The sequence below is a fragment of the Pimephales promelas genome, chromosome 1 (assembly GCF_988280905.1).
Source record: "Pimephales promelas chromosome 1, fPimPro1.hap1.1, whole genome shotgun sequence".
Lineage (NCBI taxonomy): Eukaryota > Metazoa > Chordata > Actinopteri > Cypriniformes > Leuciscidae > Pimephales > Pimephales promelas.
Window position 1 is genome coordinate 20,019,095 of NC_142769.1, and position 20,908 is coordinate 20,040,002.

Below are 20,908 nucleotides of genomic sequence, written 5' to 3' on the forward strand. Positions count from 1 at the left end.
GAACCGTCTCTGGCCGGGCATATGTGACGCGAATCGTATCTGGCCGGGCACACGTGACGAGAACCGTCTCTGGCCGGGCATATGTGACGAGAACCGTCTCTGGCCGGGCAGACGTGACGAGAACCGTCTCTGGCCGGGCACACGTGACGAGAACCGTCTCTGGCCGGGCATATGTGACGAGAACCGTCTCTGGCCGGGCAGACGTGACGAGAACCGTCTCTGGCTAGGCATACTTGACGAGAAGAACCATGCGGCAGGCACGTCGTGAAGCTCAGGCTTGGCAGGGTTGACATGAAACTCGGCATGCAGAAGTGACGTAAGCTGTCTCTCGCTCGGCAGAAGTCTTTTGGGCTGATCACACTGATATCAGCTGTGGATCAGTCATGCTGGATATCATCCTAGGAAGTCTAGGGACCAATTTGGCAGGACTCGCTGACTTTTCCTCGGCGAGTTCCACTGAAATACTCACTGGTACGACGGGCATGACTCGATGCATAGGCTCAGCAGTATCGGCGTGGAACACAGCTTTCCTCCATTATGGTGCATTTGAAGACAAATTGTTTCCTTGGAAATGACCAGAAGCCCAATAAATTGCTTGTGTCCTCCATACAACCTCAGGATTAACAATTTCTCGGCTATCTTAAGCCTTATTTTGGAATAAATTGCTCTCTTAATTCAAATGATCCACGTATAATTCCCCTCATAATTTAGGGTTAAAATAGAGTCGACTTGATTTTGAATTTCATTTGTAGTCTATCGTAACTAGCATTTCAGTGCTATTTTACGCTCGTTTTAGTCAGAGTATAGCCCAGTGACACAAACCATGGCAGCCAGGTCGGGGGTTATTTTATGTTTGCTTTGATTTGTTTGTCGTCATGTAAATCTTACGTGCCGTGTGCTCTGGGCTATCGTTCACCGCGATTACATCTAATGTTTTTTTTTTTTTTTTTCTTCTGCCTGCCATAGACTGATAAACAGAGTGTCAAGGAGAGCCAGTGCAGAGAAACCCAATCCAAATACTTCTGACTGCACACACATACAAACCGCTGAAAGGGTTTTCATATATAGCCGGTGTTTGACAATTACAGCTTTTGAACATTTACCTAATATGTGTGCACATGTGCCCCTTTCTACTGACATGTTTGCTTCTATTTTGTCTGTTGTTTATTATGCAGTGATTGTCTGTACATGCTTCAAATGTGCATTGGGTTGTGTCAGTTTGTTGAGACACAGTTTTTTGTTTACTGTCATCTCAATGGCAGTTGAACAGTTGATGGCTGAAACACTGTAAACCTTAATATTGTCATTGATAAAGCAATCTTAACTTAAACTTTGTTAAAATACCATGATTTGGCACCATAACACACCAAAACACACACACACACACTTACTTGCCTTTTTACTTCAAATTACTGTATTTATTACTTTAAATATTTAGGTCAATTCAATGTGAGGTCCACATTAGATGATTTTGATAAAACAAGTTATATATATATATATATATATATATATATATATATATAAACTGAGGGAATGAATTTATGTAAATAATGTGACCAGCCTCAACTTATTAGGGTTTTTGTGATATTTATGATAATGGAATCTGCCAAGTACTGGAGAATACAGTGTGATTCTGATGGTATCATGGTAACGCTGATTGGCTAGTGGCGTCACTAGAACACTTCCAAACATATTCCTGTTTTTAAATAGATTTATATATATATATATATATATATATATATATATATATATATATATATATATATATAAATGAAGAGTTCAGATGCAAAAGCCTCTAAATGCCATTTGAAATTTTCTTCTTTAATGATGATTTTTATCAAACTTGTATATTTAAGTTCAGTAAATTTACTTAAATGGCAATGATAATTACCTATTAATTGTTATTTAAGTGAAATTACTGAACTTAAATATACAAGTTCGATAAAAGTCATCATTAAAGAAGAAAATTTCAAATGGCATTTAGAGGCTTTTGCATCTGAACTCTTCATATATATATATATATATATATATATATATATTAAAAAAAAAAAAAAACCCTTCTCTATGATTATTATTATTACATTGAGTGTAAATAACCCTGGCACTGGTGAAACAATTCCTATAGTATAATAAAATATATGAATATAATATCTAAAATAAATAATAATCAAGAAGAAGAGGAAGAAGAAGAAGTAAAAGATTAAAACAGATTATTTTTGAGTGTTGAGTGTAGCATTACAACATACTGTATATTAGCAAGGGCTAACTGGGTCATGCGAACCAGACAGACCTTGACCTCTTGATATTGACATGTAATTTGTGTGTGCGGGTCTAGTCTTTGTATTGTTCTTGTATCAATACACAATGCCAGCTAAACAGAGCTGATGAAACAAGAGAGAGAGAGAACTGATGAGAGACAAAAGAGAATGAGACAATGAAAATGGACAGATTATAGATCCCAAGCAGCATTCACCATATAGAAAATGAAATTGAAATGAGAGAGAACAGTGAGCAATGTTTGTTTGCAAAAGAAGGGGTTTCACAGCCTCCGCAGGGCTTTCAGACGATCCTCAGCTGACCCAGCTTTGGGTGCTGCGTAATGAAGGATAGGAATGGAAAGGATTATATGTTAAATGCTGCTTCCAGATCAGTCCGAAACAGCCAGAAATGTTTTGTTTGAAGGTTATACAATAAAATGTGATGTTTAATGTAGCGTATATAAACATATCACATTGGGGAAAACATTCTGATCACATTTAATAGCTGATTGCTAGCACACACAGCATAAGCAACTGCTTCCTTTTATTATTTTTTTTCTTATGCTAATTTTTATTCTGCTCAAAGGAAGTGATGAGAGGGCAACGGAAGGTCCTCATATCCAATTAAACTTGGCTAATCCAACAGATCTAACTGAGCGCTGGCAGACACACTCGCATGCACTACACATACACACATATGTTACCACAGATACTCGAGATCAGGTGGTTTCTGTGATGCTTGACATCAGACATCAGCACTTCTGTACAGTGGGAGTGTGTGTATGCTGTGTGTGTGTGTGTGTGTGTGTGAGGTTGGCAGGGGGATTTGTCTTGGAAGAGAGGGAATCTCTCTTCGAGATGAACATTTTCTTCGTCTGTCGTTCTTTTAGTTATGAAAAATCATACAGCTGGTCTATTACTTATTCATGGGGATTCTGCTGAGGATTTTCTCTCTCCTCATTTCCTCTATCCCTTCTCCCCCACTCTTTTCCCAGCTCATGCTCAAGCAGAGTCACTGAACTCAAATTAATAGTAGCTTGTTAATTCTCTTTGAAATAGGAGAGTGAGCATGTGTGTGGTGCAGCATAGACCAAAACGAGGCTAAAGGTAAAGGAACAATGAAGAGAAGCGGCGAGTCTGCCATTTGGGTTTTTAATTGTTGCAGCACATAATATGACCTGCAGATGTAAGAGTTACCCAGCCAATGACACATCCAATGAGTGTGAGTGTGTTCACTGGAGATTAGCCAGTGACTCACTGCCCCTGTCACATCACCCTCAAACCAGTTATGGGTGATAGTGCTCCTCTTAACTGATTTTGCATTTGGTCCCAGATTTTGTGTAGTGACTCAACACAGTACCAAAACTGTGTGTCATTTTAATCAGTGCCATTTTACTTCATGGATATCAGTCGCTATTGGATGTGCAATTGTGCTTGCACATATACCCTATTCTTATCAGATTGTACTCTATTACCTTTGTAGCATGAAATGCTCATATAAAGTGCATCTTTAAAAACATTAAGAATTGAATCTGCTGCAATTTAGCAAATCTTAAAATGAATATCCATTTTTAATACTGTGATGCCTAAATTCACTTGTATTACACAATATAGTAGCTACACTATAAAGTGTTTGGGGTGGCACAGTGGCTCAGTGGGTAGCACTGTCGCCTCACAGGAACAAGGTTCCTGCTTTGAGTCCCAGCTGAGCCTTTCTATGTGGAGTTTTCATGTTCTCCCTGTGTCTGTGTGAGTTTCCCCCATGTTCGCCGGTTTCCACACAAGCCAAAAACAAGCACCATAGGTGAATTGGAGATGTTAACATGTCTGTGAATGTGTGTGTGTGAGTCCCAAGCAATGAAATGGGGAGTTTTGGGAAAAGACCTGGTGAAAATAATATCTCCTGTATGCTGAGAGATGGCCCATAGAATAACAAAGGGTTGGATATGACTAAAATGGTTAATGAATGACTGATTAAAGTGTTTGCTTAATATCTGCTGACACTTTACTTTGAGGGTTCCTCAACAGACATTAATGACTGTAAAACATTTACTTAAGGTACTTAAGGTACATCTCATTCTACTAACGCAAACTCCTAACAATTAAACTTAACCTAATCATCTAATTAGAATTAGTTGACATGAAGAGTTTGGTTCCAAAACGCTATAAATCCATTTTGATGAATTTGAGTAAAACTGGGTTTTCTTTAGCAAGAAAATGGGAAGATGAAAACCACTATTTTCGGTTTCAAATTTTTCACATAGCATTTGTAGGTTATAATAACAATAAAAAATGAAATCCAGGTTTTGATTTCCAAAGATTTATTATAAAAACAGATCGTTTTTTCCCCCAAAATGCAATAAATCCAATATTTTTTTTTTTCGAAATGCAATTAATCAAAATAAAATTTTATACACATTGAATTTCTTGTGCATACTATAAATCCATTGCTTTAATATAACAATTTTCGGTAACACTTTAAGGGTTCATGTCATGAATTATCATGAATTCATGGATAAATGAATTATGCATTAATTCGTATTAATATCATCAGGAACTAACAACGTTTTTTTTAACAGTTCAATGTTTTTCATTCATGACTTCATGGATTAACAAAACCTTAATTAAAACATTAACTAAGACGAGCACATCATCATGAATTATGATTTATTAAGCATGATCTAACGTTATGCATATCGCTGTTGTCAACCTTGGGACGTCGCCGCTGAACTTTTTTGACGGCGATCAGCTGTAAACTGGCTTGGTCCTGCTCGGTTTTCGTTGACTTTGAATAAAACAACTGAAAGTTTTCCAAAAGATCCTCTGGGGGTCAGTGTGTCAGCGTGACAGAAGTTTGATGCTGTCGTGTGAGAACAAGCAACAGGCGGCATTTCCTCCTCCCGAGTCCATCTTCTTCCTCACGTAAATGATTCGATTTCGATGTCGCGTTTACCCATGCAGGATGCCTTACCCTCCGCAGGTTCACCAATGCTGTCAAAATTATTCATTTTTTTGTTTGTTTGTTGATCGAAAGGACAAAATAGAGAAAACCTAGGAAGCCGGGTTAGTTAAAGCGCTGCCGTTACTGTTTACATTGCGTGGAATGGTGCGTTGTGATTGGTTTAGAGGATATGTGGCATTTTGCAGAAAAGGGAGACTGGCGTTTGTCGCGGTTTGGAAAGAAAGGGAGAAAACATTACATAATAACACGGTGGATATCCCATTTTACGTAAAATTAAACATTGTTTTGTATCTGGTCGGTATTGGAAAGTCAGATTTTTGCAGTAACTCATTTTTTTTTTAAATGGCGTTTATCGCGTTTTGGAACCAAACTCTTCACATGTAGTCGCAAAGTTACTTATAGTAAGTAGAAGTGAACTATTTATCAAAATACAATGTAATCCAGCCCGGTCTCATATAGGTGACGCTTTTGAAATTGCGTCTACATCCGACGCACATGGCACCCTTTAGCGTCAATATTAAACGCATGTATATATGGGCCAGAAGGGCCATCTCCTAGTGGTCTAACTCTAACACTACCCCAGACCTAAACATACCTATACCCAAAGCGCGTTATGTTGATGCGAAAGGGTGCCATGTGTGTCGGATTTAGACGCAATTTCAAAAGCGTCACCTATGTGATGCCCTGGGATCTGAATGTGTTGTTTAATCATATGAGACTTAATACGGGTGTATCTATAAAAGCAATGTATTTTGAGCAAAATACTTAGGTGGATCAGTGTTATTTTATTTTCCACGTTGTTGTTTTCTTTCCGTCATTCAGGTCTCTTAAACCACTGGTTTATATTGCATCATATATTAGCTGGTCTTGGAACCACCAGTTGGTGTCTTGTTTACATATGTTGTTTAAACCAGCGAAGAAAACCTGTGACCTGGCAATGTATTTGTGTGGACACAGCCAGTTGAGATTATTCAAATGCTCTGGGCTGCTATATAAACGGTACCTTTATGTATATTTATACACACTTCTGTGATTTGAATTTGTTTGGGATTTTAATTGAAAACCCTTTTGCACACACATCATTTCTTGTATTATTACATGGAACCGCAATGAGCCTGAAGCGTTTCTGTATAACTTTCTTCTAACTGTGGCACATAAACTTTGCCTTCTCCCCCGTCACGGGGACATTAAACAGACGGCATGAGATTTCCAGCCTGGTCCAGTCAAACATGCGCTGGCTGTGTTACTGTTCAGTCTAACAAGTGATGTAGGACAGGTACTGTAAATGTGTCAGCAGATATTTACACATAAGCCAACATGCTGATATTTGATCCGGTAATATTTTAAACAATTCTCAGTTTCATTTGATACACAATAACAGTAATGTTTCAATGGGGCCGTTGTGTTTAGATAAACCTGACGTGTGGTCGTGAATTATTTTTGATACAGAATTCCAATTCACTGGCACCAGTTGTGTTATTGTATGTAAGATGTCGTGGCGTCTTGGAGATTGTGCAGGCCAAATATTGTTAAAACCTGATTGAACTTGTACTGGCCTAACATGTGTATGTGTGTGTTTGTGTGTGTGGTTTAAGCCAGATAAATCATTATCCACTGCAATATTTACTCTCTGTTATGATTGGCCTTTTCCACCCCTTAAGCATTTTAAGACCGCTGTCTACTTGTGGCCGCCATTTCAAACCTATTTTCTTTCCAATGTCAGCACCTGCCAAGCCAGATTCCTCATAAGAGCAAAAACATCTGATTTTGATTCTAGTCACTTGACTCACATGGATCATGTATCAAAATATGTAATTTGCCAGTTTTAATACAACTTGGAAGAGTGCCATTTATATTTCATCAGCGTGGTTTCCAAAAAGAACATATATATGTCATTTGAGAACGTTTTTTCTTTGATATTTAGGCAAGTCGTGACGGGTAGCATTTACAGAGCTGTGTTAATCCTCATTACAGTAATTTAAGGAGTTCAGCATGTTGTCTTTGGTCTCGATGTGTGTTTGTCAAAGAAATCGAGGGTACGTGTGTGCCAGTAAATGTCGGTGCGTTTGAACTGGTAAAGAAACCTGCTCGTCAAGTTCAAAAGCGTGTTGTGACACACAAATGGAACACAAGCCACACATTTTTTCAGACCTCAATTGGTCAATTAAATGTTTTAGTTACATTTTTTTTTTTTTCATTTCCAGATATTGATTTGTGGAGTTCAATTTAGTTCCCTCAAGGAACGCGTTAAGGGTAAACATTATGAATTTGAATATGCCATTTTGTAATTCATTATTTGAAATAGGACACAAGAGACGGTTTTCCTCATATTTTCTTTCTCAATCAATAAATATATAACATAATCACGATCACCTTCTGGCTCGTGCTTAACATTAAAATAAACATGTTAGTGTGTGTCTGCACACCATGTGATGCTTGGTTTCTTCATCTCAAGTTACATAATTTATTGTGATTACCTGAAGCCAGTGAGCAGGTGGAACATTTTACCTTTCTTTCTTTGTCTATCTCTGTAAATATCTCTCTTTGGTCTACTTGGCCAGCAAGAACCTTGATTCATTTGATAAACCTAGTTGTCCTCGTACATTTAGCCATTAACCTGTCATCCTGTTGGATTTCTCAGTGGCCTATAGAGCAGCTGGCTATGAGTGGGACTGAGATTCGATTCAGCAATTGAATGAACACTAGCCAGCATGCATTGTGTCTGTTGAGCATTGTGTTTGTAGGGTTTAGAGAGAGAGGAAAAAAAAACCTTTTGTACTTGTAAAGATTTTAAAATTAAATAATTAATTGGTAATGAAAAATCTAATTAAACTATCAAAACATTTGATTAAATAAAGAACTAACTAAAATAGATCATAGGTCTAATGGGTCATGCATGTACGGTTCTATAATGAGTAGAAAGCATATACACTGTATTTTTGAAAGTTGTAAATAAAACAACAATCGTTCTACTTCAAAATGTTATGATCACAACTTGCTTTAATGAGCTTTCTGCCTAAAAATAATAAATGATGTTAACTAACTGCCAGATTTGTATTACATTAGAACTGTACATTTCTGACATGGACATTTTTTTTTTGTTTTGTCTCAATTTGTAATATATTTTTTGGCTTTCCTATATCGTACACACTCCTGCTTCCTTCTGTAATTCTATAAGAGTCAATCTAGAAATTCTCCCTTTCTGTCATTTGTCTTTCTCCCATCTTTCCAGGATCGCGTGTGTCTTATTTGTTTAGCTGGCCCCAGGGATATTTTCACGCTGCTAATAATACGTTTGACTTTCCGCGGCCCTCAGGCAAGGAGCTATTGAGTCAACCCAACACAGTGACAACAAGTCACACATTTACCACTCAAACGATTCCAGTCGCCCTGTTCCTGTTTTATCTTGTTTACCTAGAGAGAAAGCTGATCCCAGATCAGTATAAAATGACAGTTTCTTCTCAGAGCAACAACTCCAAAGCCACGCAAATGTTCACTCCAAATATATCAATTAAAGAAAGAGTGAACGAGAGTTTGCTGAGGTGCATTCTAATCTTAGTGACTTAGATCTGAAATGCAAAGAGACTGAAGAGCGAGAGAGACGGAAATGCGAAGTGTACTCGAAGAAGTCCCACGGGCACTGGGGAGGTTTTCATTTTTACATGGGGATTAGGATCGGTATCTTCTTCATTGCCATGGCGATGGCAGGGTCTGATAGCACCTCCCTTTGAAGCAGGCTGATGTGCGGAGCTGCTATCCTTCTATCTTTAGAGAAACTAAATCTCGCCCAGCTCGTAGATGGCTGTTTGAAAGGAACGAAGACAGGCGAGCAGTGGAGATGAGATTTTTGGGGTCTTTATGGCCAGTGGAATTGTTGAAAGAAGCTCAAGCCGACTGAAGCCTCACTTACACCCAGAATCTCAATGATACGAGAGTTTCTTTGTTACTTGCCAGCCATGCAGTGTATTAAGAAAGAGGGGGGAAAAAACAACATTGATAGCATTTTGGTATAAAAAAATTTTATACTGTATATATTGCCAAATGCAATTCAATATAGAAATTAGAATAAATCTAATAAATGTGTCTCAATAGCTTGCCTAACAGCAACAATTATGTTAATATTATTTGGAGGACATAAAATCATTAAAATAATATTCTAGAAGAATACAGCATATTAGGAATACTGAAATACAGGGTACATATAGGAATACTGCAGAATACATAGGAATACTGCATATATGTAGCTAAACATAATGCAATATATATATATATATATATATATATATATATATATACGTTTCTAAATAGGTCTTTTCATTGTAAAAACATGTTTAAAAAAGACGTAAATTTTCAAGTTGATTGTACTTAAAATTGCAACTTAAATTATGTTAAATTGACTAAATAATTAGTTGAATTTTAGTTGAAACAAAAGAAAATGTTTAAATGTTTTTTATTTTTTATTTTTTTATACAGTGTGGAAATATTCCCCTTCTGGCAAAACAGGTAGCCCCGCCCCCAAACTCATGTCATTGGTTGTGCTAGAAGTTAACACAAAAGGAGTGTTACACAGTTAAGCCATTCAAACTTTGAATAGCTGAGTTATTTCTGAGCATTGAACTGGGAAAGGAGAACATATCTTAAAATAAAGAAAAAAAATAAAAACACACACACTTCACCTTTAATTAATCCACACAGAGTGTGTGAAGTCTGTTGATTGTTGAAAGAGCCACTCTCTCATTACTGCTTATAGAGGGAATTGACCTTGTCCGTAAAAAGGAGGTTCTTCACCATGATAGCACTCAAATTATATTATTTTTTGTTATGTTCAATTTACCTCAGGGCCAAAGAGGAACTCACAGGATTTGTCTGGACAAGAGCCAAACTGATACATTTACATGTTCATTCATATTCACTTGTATGCAAAGTGATTGTTGAAAGCACCCTTTCATCTTGTTTTTATTAGTTTAATGTATTAATTTTATTATTATTATTATTATTATTATTATTTTACCATTTACTGCACTGCATTTTCTCCCTCAATGCAGCTGTTTTCTTTACTTTGTGTTTATTTTGACAATTACAATTATCAGCAAGGAAAGTATACTTCGCATAAAATAAATGTATTTCAAATACATTTTAGTATGTTGATTTTTCACTAGGGCTTTGAGTTTGTCGTTGATGAATATGTGCACATTTTTGCAAAAAAAAAAAAAAAGTAATTATGTAGTACTGGGAAAAGCTATTTGTGCTGATTCACTTAAAGTCTGTTTATATCTGAGCATGATGAGCATGAATTTGTGTGTATTATGTTGTAACATCAGTAGTTTGATCACTTCTTCACCACCCCTGAATGTAATGACCATCACAGTGTGAACACTAGGCTAATCTCGCATGGCCCTCGGCTCTTTCTTTCTCTCTCTGGTTCTGTTTGTTCAAACATTAGAGGATAATTACTTCTCTGGAATAATTGTTTTCTTAATCGCAGCTATCATAATTGTCTTCTGGACCTGGGCTGAGACTCACAAATGGCCTGTTCTATCTAAACAAGGGAGTCAATCTGTTGATGAAGGACACCGCAATGACAACATGTGTGCGTATGTATGTGTGTATGTTTGAGGGTGACACGGTAGGGATGTTTTGAGTAATGTGTCCACAGCCCCCGGAAATGGAGTTTTGCTTTTCTGCCACATTGACATTGATTTATTCATGATAAACGCCTTATTTTGCTCCAGTCCACTGAAAGGTTGCACAGGAAATGAAGTAAATGAAAAAAAAAAAAGGTAAAGGAAATAAAACAGGTTAGAAAAACGTGAAACGTGTGGGGGGTTGTAACAATACTGGCTCCAGAAATGAGTTACATTAGCCTGTTTTCTTGCACCAGTGTTGGAAATCTGTCAGTCATATGATATCACAGCAATAGCGAAAACCAACCTGATCTCACGGCAATTCGTACGAATTTTACGAGTTATCTAATTTGTACGAATTCATACACTGTAACAAATGATTCTGTGGTGATGTAGATTTTAATTAATGTTTTTGGTTAAAATGTATTCAATATAATTGTGTTTTTGATTTTGAGGCAAATATTTAATTAAATTTCAAATAAAAATGTTTGGAATAAAAACCACCCATTGTTGTTAATTAAAACTTAAACATTTTTATTAATTTAATTCAAATAAAAATGTTTGGAATAAAAACCACCCATTGTAGTTAAATGAAACTTAAGCATTTTTATTAATTTAATTCCAAATGGAGAGAATATTGAGTGAATTCAAATTAATGTAATCAGGCAAAAGCACTTCCTGTCAAAGTGCACCAGACGGCAGAAGAGATACGTTAAGCTGCCTACAGACGGTGAATGTTCGTCGTCTTCCACTTGCTCATCTTGCAGCTGGTTGACTAAGGTAAGAAAACTTATTTTGTTTTCACTGGACTAGTAAAAAGAACGCATGTAGTGGTTATATGTAAGGGATAATGTCGAGCGAGGCGTTGTTATGGCAAATAAAAAACCTGACAGGCTGATTTATGACCGACGCGAAGCGGAGATGAAGACGGGGTTGTATTCGCTATAACAACCACCTTGCTCTATATTTTCCTGCTTATTACATGGCTACTTACCAAATAAATAAATAATTTGACACGATTTACTGATTTAAAAAGGAGTTTATTGATTTAAAAACGATTGTATTGCTTCCGCTAAAGAAAATAGTCCGTTCCGTCTCTACGGTTAAACTCCATATGGCGCCGCCATATTGAGGAGATGAACTTTCCCATGCCTCTCATACAGGGAATTGAGAAAAATGCCTCTTTTGTGCGCTGCTTGGGGCTGTAAAAATCGCCACACAACTGAAAACAGCTTTCGAGGAAGTACCTTTCACAAGCAAGACTGAACGTTTGTTTTTGGTTGTATTTGGTCATGATTTAATTAGTAAGTAACGTTTAGAGATTAAATACTACTGTTATTGTGTCACGCAATGTAGTTTTAATAGTTTTTCAGTCGACAATGTAGTTGTTTAAAGCTCAAATATGTGGTTTGTTTATAAAGATAGAGCCTATTTAAAAATTTGATCTGAAGTTTTCGGAGTTGCCGCGCCCCCGCCCAGCGCTCGTCTCCCCCGCCTGGAACAGCCGTACCACGGCCAGTGCATCTGACGGTTGCCGCTGGCTCGGATGTCTCTAGTCAAGAGGTTAAAATGAGACATAATTCGTATAATTTGTGTTTATCTTTGGTCTCATTAATCTATTAATGGTTCCCTGGTAAATAGTTTTGGCTGAAGGCAAAGTAAAGTTTCATAACTTTATATTTAGGCTATTTTAACAGTATGTTTGACTGAAGCTACTTCTGTTATAATGGCTAGCCTATTACTGATCAATAAAACTGAAATTTAGCACAAAGAGCTAAATATTAAATATATTTTTTGTGTGTGTTTATTCTGTAGAAATGTCTTATTCTATTGCTATTATTATAGAATTATTAATAAACTATTATCAATATGTTTACATGTATTCATTACCATTTTATTTGCTGTATACTATTTGTTTATTTTATTGACTAAACTATTTACTAGTACTTTTCACTTTATAATTACTATTTGCATTGCACTACAGTTGTACCACAACATATGTATTATCATAAATGATCCATCAGTTATCAATGTTATTGCTAAAATCTGGTTAATCATATAAAATGCTTTTTCCACAATGAGCAAACTTAAATATCTCAGTATGGGGATCTTCACCATTCTTATCCAAGAATGTTTTTATCCAGAAAAACGCAGCTCACCCGTTTACTTACATTTAATTACAATGCAGTCTTGACCTCCGCAAAATGGCGGACCCGTTGACGTATCGCAGCAACGTTCCAAAGCGGCCAATAGGGCGTCTATGTATATATTATGTCTATGGATACTGTAGCCTACATAGAGAGGGATATAATAGTAGTAGAACACCATAAATCCCTCATTACAATGGAAGAACATTTGTAGACTACAACAAACATAAAAAAAATAGAGAAAAAAACATCAAAATAGAGAAGAAAACAATTTGAGACCAAGGCCTGAGAAAATAAAATGTAATAAAATAGATTTAAAAGCTATGAAAACCATAATGAATGTATTGTCTAGTTCTGCTATATGCTTGCAATATACTTCTGACAGTTTTATACTAAGACACTACAATTTTATGTTGCAGGACACTGAGAACTTGAAGGAACAGTTCATAATGGCCATTACTCTGACCCCAAAACCTGAAGCTTCTACAAGCAACTACCCAAAGAACATTGGAATCGTCATCACAGGACTTGGAAATATTGCAGCGGCCTTGCTCTGTCCTCCTTGGCGTGACCTACGCGCTGAATCTCGATTATCACCTTTGTACACCTTTGAGGTATTCCAAAAATGTTTCTTGGAACTGGATCAACAAAGTCCAATCCCTCAAGAGCAAACTTCAGGCTTGAAATGAGACTGTATTGCAGTGCAGACTTTTGTGCTACACAATGTCTTACTTGAGAATTGCACATTGATGTTTGTAAGTTAGTACTGATTTTTCCCACGAATGTCATGACATTTCAATTGTTGTAAGTTCAAAGTACAAATGTATTTTACTCTGTACAAATTGCACTTTAAAGGTCCCATTCTTCTCGATTCCATTTTTTAAACTTTAGTTAGTGTGTAATGTTGCTGTTAGAGCATAAATAATACCTGTAAAATGATAAACTTCATAGAACAAGTAAGTCAATCGGGCCGTTTTTTGGACAGTGAAAACAGCAGTATACAGATAAGTAAATTGTGTGAAAAATACAGTGTTTTTTACACGCGAAACAAACACAATCAAAGCTTAAAAAAAAACATGGAGAACGGGACCTTTAAGGATTTATGGAGTATTTTTATTTTAAGATCTTTATTGACCCAATTTAGTGGCTATGTGAGGTGAAAAGGCATGGAAACGGGTTTATGGACACGTGTATGGCATTTATTTTTGTTTTTACTAAATAGTTTGAAGTCAGTATTATGTCCTTTTTAAATGTCTGGTTTGAAATGCAAGATCCTACTTTTGTCTTGAAATGAAACTGTGAATGCAGTGTACAATGATGTGCTACAATGCGTTGAAAGCACAAAAGTGAATTGTTAATAAAATTGTCATTTGAGTATTTGTTAAGTTCTGTACTTTCTGGGCCATTATTTCTAGGAAAGGAATATTTAGATTTAATTAATTGCATTGATTAACTCAAATTAACTCAACATTTTTGTTTAGATTATAATTAATTCTGTTCTGTTTTCTATTCGAATCTACTCATTTTAAATGGATAACTTTTAAGAGTCTCGTTTAATTAATATTTACTCAATACCAAACCTTGTAAAATTTAATTAATAATATTGCTTGTAATCTGTTGCCTCATTTTTATTGAGTAGATTTGGTGTATCTTTTTTTACAGTGTACGACCTCACTCAATTTTTGGTAAATCGTATTTACGAGTTGCTCTGTTTGAATGAATCCGTACGAATGACTTACCCCTGACCCCGCCCCTAAACCTCCCCATTACTGGGGTTTCAGACTGATCTCGTGAAGTAGCGTGTGTATGACACGCCAATTCGTATTTCCATTTTTGGCGTGCTATCAAGACGCATAATCGCCTTTCAGCGTGTTTATGAACGCCGTTGACTTAACGTTATATAAATATATGACTTACCTCAACCCCGTCCCTAAACCTAACCGTCACTGGGGTTAATGGCATTTATGACTGTTCCCTTACCATCCTAGGTAAAAAAAAGATATGACTTACCTCAACCCCATCCCTAAACTTAACCATCACTGGGGTTAATGGCATTCATGACTGGAGATTTAACACGACACGCAGATCTGACGCGGACGTTAATGCCGTAGACATATACGCATACACGCGGATAGCTCAAAATGCGTAGAGATAACACGCCACCTGACGCGAAAGTGGCGTATATGTTTACGCAAAAGTCCTGATGTCATGTTGGGGGTTTAGAAAAATTGTACGACTTGTGAGTGAGGTTGTGCGAATTTGTTCGAATTGGTCGTGAGATAGCGTTGGCAAAACCGCATGGATCCAATCAATTCCTGGGGACACATCAAGTTCCACCCTACATCTTTTTCTTGTTCGAAACTCCAATATACTTCTCAATTGGTAAGAAAAACTATCGCAACTTCCGTTTCATGACGACTTCAGATTTGACAAAGCATTATTTTGAGAAAATGATTGTTAAAGTGATAGTAAATCTGTTATGCTAAGCCTTTTCTCGCTCACTCTATTCTCACCATTTTGGTTCTCTGTCTCATGTGTTTTTACAGAAGCCAGGGCACAAAACGTGTTTGTTTGTTTAGCAGCATGAGAATAAAAGAACAATACAAGAACACACAACAGAAGAGAAATATGTGCAGTAGAGATTTGAAACCCAAATGAGCTTATTTGGAAAGTCATCTTGTTAATGGCATACATTTACTGCTCGTTTGAGCTCTCTAAAGAATGAAAAAATAGACATTTAAGGAAAATTAACATGCGTAGTGGTTATATGAAACATTACACGATGAGAATAGTTTGATACATCTTAATCTGACTGTTTATGGATTATGACATGTCTTAATATTGCGACTAATTATATACTATTGAAACTAAACTGACATGAGTGCTGTTCAGGCAATATTAGATAGTTTTATAAATAACATTTGAGTTGCAGCATTAACTGGATGCATATGATTCAAACTGAATTGTGATCTCTTAAGATTTTACTAAAGTAACATCATGAAAACCCATTAAAATAAACATTTGTTTTAGTTCAATGCTCACCAAGACTGCATTTATTTGATAAAATACAGTAAACACTAATATTATTAACTATTATTAGAATTTAAAATAACTGTTTATAATTTTATCTATTTTAAATTGTATTTTTTTTTTCCCTTGACCATACGTCAACATCCAACGTTTTAGGGTACCCTTTAACGTCAGTTAGATGACGATCCTAGGGCGTCATCCAACTGACGCTCTACCTTTAGCGTCAGTTAGATGACGCGGGTAGGTTTAGGTCTGGGATACGGTTAGGGTTAGATAGCATCATGTAACTGACGTTAAAGGGTGCCCTAAAACGCCGGATGACGTTAGATGACGCCTTGGGGTGAGAACGGGCTGGTTGAAGACATTTGTGCTGCCTGAAATTTACATTTAAGGATACATGCATTGATCGTTCTATAGAACAGCATTTATTTGAAATAGAAATAGAAAGGTGACACTATTACTTGTACGTGTCCTGCTCCTGTGGGCGTTATGTGCAGTCATTGATCGACTCTCCTTATGAATTGAATTTTATTTTTATGAACACCCCTGCAGCAATCAATGGTAATGTAAAGTATTCAACAAAGGTCAAAAGAAATGAGCAGAAGTTTTGTAAAAATGCAATATTCACAATTGCAGACATTTCTATCCAGGTGGGAATTGATTTCCCAAAAGACACCAGACTTAACCGAAAAACGGTGGGTAATTTGCTTTGTAATTTTGAGAACAATATTGAGACATGATTAAAACTACAAAGAATGCCTGTACACCAGATTTCCTCAAGCAATGAAGAGGCCTATAAATGTCCCTCTCTTCAATTAAATCCTTGTTTCTTTTCTATATATATATATATATATATATACACACACACTGGTCGTCCATGATATCTCTCTGTCTTTCTGCTCACATTCCCGCTCCCCAGGTTAAATATTTTCTCTGCACGGCACATTTTTCACAATCCCTAAAACGCTAAAAGATGTATCACTGTAATGCATTATTTGCCATCTTGACAGCTTCACTGTTTGCAGATGTATTTAATAGACTGGTGCTTATGATGTAGATAATGCGGCCTGCCAGGGAACAGCACTCGGTGCTTTGTTAGAGCAGTCATGTGTCAATCATAATCCAGCTGAGGTGTGAACACATACTCTGTTTTGTCATTTCTCTACTCAGTCTGTGTGGAATTTTTTATTACGCTGCCAGATATTTGCTCAGGAAAGACGGCGGGAAACCACATGGTCCAAGTTACAATATCCTCTCCGCCCTCAGGTTGTTTACAGCCTGCGCTTTCGCTGACTCTAAGGCCCCTGTCACCCCTGACTACCTTAGCCGTGGCGATTACGCCTGTCGCTTAGTGACATTAGTGGGTCAGTTGTCAGATTGACTGCTCGTATTCACAGTGAGTCCTGCACGCTTTTTGTAGCGCAGCGTCATTGGCCGATGATTGACGGATGCGGGGACACACAAGAAGGGTGAAGATAGTGTCCTTTGAGCTGAAGGAGATCGTCTGAAATTGTTTGTAACGTGATCACGTAAGGCGAAGCCAGACTGTCTGTGAGTTAGACACGGGTGCTTGTTTGTTTGTGTGTGCGTTTCAAAGTTGAAATGGAGTTCAACTTTCCTACATTATCGTGTTAGGAAAGGCACCTGAAAGCATTTTTGTAAGTTTGACAGATACCTGAGACTGTAATCCATTTCTGCTGGCGATGATAATGGATTTGCCCCCGATGAGGTTAGATATTCGGCACCAGAACAGGAAACTGCATATCCATTTCACTCTTTATTGGGGACGAGATTATACGAAAAAAAAAAAAAAACATGATATGGAGGAAAAACACATTTCGAATTTAAAGGCAAAACTAAAAGCACACAATGCATCCAATATTTAGGTGGCGTCATTAATTGACAGAAAATGCGCCAGTGTGAAATGTCTGTGGTGTTTATTTATCATTGAACTCTAAATATAAACATGAGAGGAGCATGTTTTGGGATCTGGAGTGTGAAGCAGCACCCTGGAGGGATTGTTCCTTCTCATGAAACGAGGGTCAAAGGTCGGCTAAGCCTTTGAAGCCGTCGCATCATCCCTTCGGAATATGTTCTGGCTTAATCCGCCGCTTAAAGAGCAATTAAAAGTTTAGCTAGGATTTTAAGAAAAGAGCACAGAGAAATGTTTTGAGGTTCCCATCTGTCTGTGCTTTCCTCCCTTCATCTTTTCAGTACTCGTCAGGAATGTTAATGCGAGTTCTGAAATGTTAATGAGGGATGTAAAGGTAGAGTATAGCAAGGTGGTTTTAACTGGAAGGTCTATTGACAAAAGAATGTTTTTCACTTATCCAACCCATTCTTTCTCCAAAATGAGGACAATAATAGGGATAGCATTACTTTGGGGAACAACATAAAAAAATAAAATAAAAAAAGTTTTGTAGAGTTTATAGGAGACCACAATCGTAAAACCGTGAATAAGGTGTACCTGAGGAGGCTTAAAGATACTGAGGCAGCACTAAGCCTCAATTTTCGACTAGAACAAGAGCACACATTTAATATTTAAACAGACGCTCGCTGCAACCGTGCTTTCATTGAGAATATATAAGAGAAAAATTCAAGGATCAAGAGAACTTCTGATGAACGGGCTCTTTGCTCCACATATAAATGCTGCCTTCTTGATTAAGAATGTATGAACGCTGATAAACAAGGGCGATAATTTCACTACAGTGACTAACATCCTCAGTGTTTTGTTTGGCAAAGGCACGAACATCTGGAACACTTGGCATGCAGAAAGGCAAAGTTGGCCTGAGTGGAAATGGACTGGAACGGCAAGAAGTGATGCATCACTATTCCGTTGCCGAGAGTGTGAGGCGGAGTGCATGACAAGGAAAAATGGATAGATGAATGAATGAATGAGAAATCCATGCCTCAGTGCCTCAAAAAAGGATTACATTCAAAAGCAGCCAACTGACATACACCAAGATGTACTCCTAAGGTTTTATCTGAAGAACTTCAACAGCATTCTTTTACAGAGATTGTTGTTGTTGTTTTTTTCCTTGCTGTCTGAAGTGTTGCTCAGTTGAGCTTGAGGCTTGTCCATGATGGGTTAAAAGTGATTAAAGAGCCCTTCGTTTAAAGCTGTAGACATGTGGACTGCAATCAAAGGAGGGCCTCAAAAGTGGTTTAACTGTTTAATGTTTGCAGTGACTCAGTTTGAGTATGTCCCCCTTAGAGTAAGACCGGTCAACTGAAACAGTACAGTCTTGGGTAAGACATCAAAACTACACTCAGTCGAGGGAAGTGGTCCGGTGGTAAGATCTGGCCTGGAAGTTTTCAGCGCCTGCAGTGAAGTGTGTTGATAAATGCCTTGCCAGAGAGACCTCAGACCTGGTGAAACTCCAGCAGGTCTCAGGAGGTCTAGAGCCCATCTGGAGGTCCTCATAGGCAGGAAGGCTGAAGAGAAATGAAGCTTGACCAGGGCCAGTCATCCCTTAAGACAAAGCAGACACCTGAGCCTCCCAAAGCTCCAGGATAAACAAAACTCCCTGACCTCCTCACCAGGGGCTCTGTTAGTATTTTAAACTCAGAGACACATTCCTTTCTTAATGTGTTGCACTCGCTTTTAGGCTACGTTCACACTGCAGGGCTTAATGCTCAATTCCGATTTTTTGAAAAAATTCGATTTTTTTGCAAGGCCGTTCACATTTCCAATTAAATGCGACCTTTTGTGATCTCCCGTGTGAACGTGAAATGACCCAGAAGTGACCCGCATGCGCAGAAGAGTAATCAACGGTCCAAGACGTCACTTGTTGTTTGCAGAATAGTTCTTTTTTTTCATATGTTGCGAGCTTTTGTTTTATTATTATTATTGCCACAGCCCATATACAAACACAGACAATAATTATTTTATCGACGGGCAGTTTGCACATAAATGTAAGATTTTTCCGATCCTCACCGACCTCGTCATAAAACCCGTTTAATTGATAGTGCGTGTCCGCGGCGCTCCTTGCTTTGTCACCGGCGGCCGCGGTGTTGCCAGATTGGGTGGTTATTCGCTACATTTTAAGGCATGTTCACATGTGTTTTAGCCAGGTTTTCGCATGGAAGGCTCTATATCTGGCACCCTACTGTACAAAGTTATACTGACAGAGAGCGCACGTTCACATACACCAGAATGAACGTGTTCACAGTAATGTTCATCAGGCAGTAATACAGTATGTTTATTTCGGGCGAACGTGAATAATATGATACGCGAAAATATGAACGCGTTCATGCACTATCGTTCATTGAACGAGTTCAGGCACAACACTGGGGAAGAGACACGTCTGCAGTGGCCCATAACAGTGAGGAAACGCTTTGGAGTTAGCGTGTATTGGCTAGCTACAGGTGCGTGCAATGACGTGCGGGTCGGATATATGTGACCTGGCCGTTCAGATTGAAGTCGCCATTTCAAAAGATCGGATACATATCGGATTTGGACCACATACCCAAGTGGCCTGGGTCGCATTTGAAAAGATCGGATCTGTGTCGTTCAGACTGTCATGAAAAAATCAGATACAGGTCGCATAGGGGCAAAAAAATCGGAATTAGGTCGTTTCAGCCTGCAGTGTGAACGTAGCCTTAGACTTGAGATGTTTAGTGCACAACTGTTTTTTTTTTTTTTAAATCAATATCCTGAAAATTCAGAATGTCAGGGATAAGCTGTACAAGGATAAGAGTTTGTACATTGATCAATAATCTGCAACTGGAACGAGTCTTGTTTTAAAAAAAGTATTTATGCATGTGATGTCATTTTAAATAATTTATTATTCAAAATTTAAAAAGTAGTAACCTACGATTGTTACCTTATAGGTGCCATGTGTAAGAATTGAGGTAAAAATATCCAAAAAATGAGCTACACGCATC

At 37.6% G+C, this 20,908-nt stretch overlaps 1 protein-coding gene and 1 long non-coding RNA gene across 7 annotated transcripts in view; both read left to right on the forward strand.

Annotated features, from left to right (window-relative positions):
• The window catches only part of pcdh7b (protocadherin 7b), a 140,035-nt gene that overhangs the window by 46,579 nt on the left and 72,548 nt on the right, over positions 1 to 20,908 (forward strand). The gene's annotated exons all lie outside the window — the stretch shown is intronic.
• LOC120484121 (uncharacterized) lies at positions 11,206 to 14,370 on the forward strand. Its single transcript, XR_016155145.1, has 2 exons — positions 11,206 to 11,624; positions 13,411 to 14,370. It is a non-coding gene; the product is annotated as an uncharacterized LOC120484121 (long non-coding RNA).